Source organism: Microtus ochrogaster, chromosome 1 (assembly GCF_000317375.1).
Source record: "Microtus ochrogaster isolate Prairie Vole_2 chromosome 1, MicOch1.0, whole genome shotgun sequence".
NCBI classification, from domain to species: Eukaryota; Metazoa; Chordata; class Mammalia; order Rodentia; family Cricetidae; genus Microtus; species Microtus ochrogaster.
Window position 1 is genome coordinate 18815100 of NC_022009.1, and position 1736 is coordinate 18816835.

Here is a 1736-nt window from a genome sequence, read left to right on the forward strand (position 1 = left end):
TGCCCGCGAGAGGAGAGCTGTCGAGTCTCTGAGCTCACTTCCTCTTCCTCCCAGCGTTCTGCTCCGTTCACTCCTCCCACCTACGTTCTAACCTATCAGGGCAAGCAGCTTCTTTATTTAATCAACCAATGACACTCCTCCCACCTACGTTCTAACCTATCAGGGCAAGCAGCTTCTTTATTTAATCAACCAATGACCTTCCTCCATCAAGTCTCAGTAATCACAGGAGCAGGGCTGGGGTAGTACTGTAAATGCCCTATTGAGCTATAGTTACAGAAAACAATTAGAAGTAACAAGAAAGAACATAACAGTATGAATAGAGCCTAGGGTCTAAATTCCTTGGCCTGTTAGCAGCATGACCTTCTTCCTCCCCTTCCACTTTACACTTGTCTCTCTTTTTCCTGGCTACCCCCAGGAGAAAAGGGCTCTGTTTCATCATGTTTTCCCTTCCTTGCTACAGGCTCAAATGACTATGGGCTGGAATGGTGAGCCATTGTCTCCTTTTAAGTTGCTTTTCTCAAGGAGTTTGTCACAATAACTGAAAGCTAACAACAGGGCTAGGAAAGGCTTAAGTTAATGGTCAGCAGAGTCTTAGTGAAAGGAGTTCTTGGCTAAATATTGGAAGATAGGTTTGTGAACCCCCCCCCCCAAAAAAAAAATAAACCAGCAAAGATCTATATGATGAGCATGAGACATGATCACATGTGGTGGCCACACTCCTATAACTCCACCATCAGGAGGCTGAAGCAGGAGGATTCTGAGTTCAAGAGGACAGCCTAGACTATACAGTGAGATGTTGCCTCCCCCACCCCTGAAAAAAAAAAAGCAGTCATGCAAAAACTCAGCATTTCGCACAGAGGACCCTTTAAGGTTATTTAGAAGAGGACTATCTATTCACTTGTAAAACTCTTTCTTCATATGTAAAGGTTCAGTTTCTACTTACAGTTTATTAGCAGTAGAGACAGAGAAAAGACAAGGGGATTATGGAAAGTAAAGCTGTTCAAATATGTTGTGTAGCACGAATAATAAAAACCCAGAGATAGATATTGTGGCTCAAGCTGAAGATCAGAAAAGCAAAGCAACCAGCCACTCTAACTCAGATAGAAATGAGCAATCCTGTCTCCTCGAATCCTCAGACCGAGACTGAGACTTGTCTCCTTCCTCCCATCTTACACTCCTCTCTAGTGCTGGGATTAAAAGTGTGCACCACAATTGCCCACCTCCTAGGGCTAACTAGTATAACTGCTGGGATGAAAGGTTGTGCCAACAATGCCTGGTCTGTATAGGTGATTAGTGTGGCTGCTTTGCACTCTGATCTTTATTTATTAAAATACAAACAGTACAGTTTGGGCATGAGTGAACCTGGGACCTCCGAGGGAATAGGCAGGAACAAGACATCTCACATCTCAGCAGGGCCAGGCGTGAGTCTGGGTCCTCAGAGGGAGTAGGCATGAGCCAGGACCTCTGTGGGTCTGGTCATTTGTCTGGGACATCAAAGGTGATAGGCAGGAACCTGGAACCTCTATGGGTCCAAGCATGAGTCTGGGACCTCTGAGGGAGTAAGCAGGACCTCTGCGGGTCTGGGAACACCTGAGCCTGGGACCTCCAAGGCAGTAGACCAGAGCCAAAAACCTTTACAGGTCCAACTCCAAGCCAGGGACTTCTGCAGGAGGGGATCCAGACCAGGATTTACAGAAATGGGGCAAAGCTGGCAACCTAGGCCAAAGTAGGCCTGA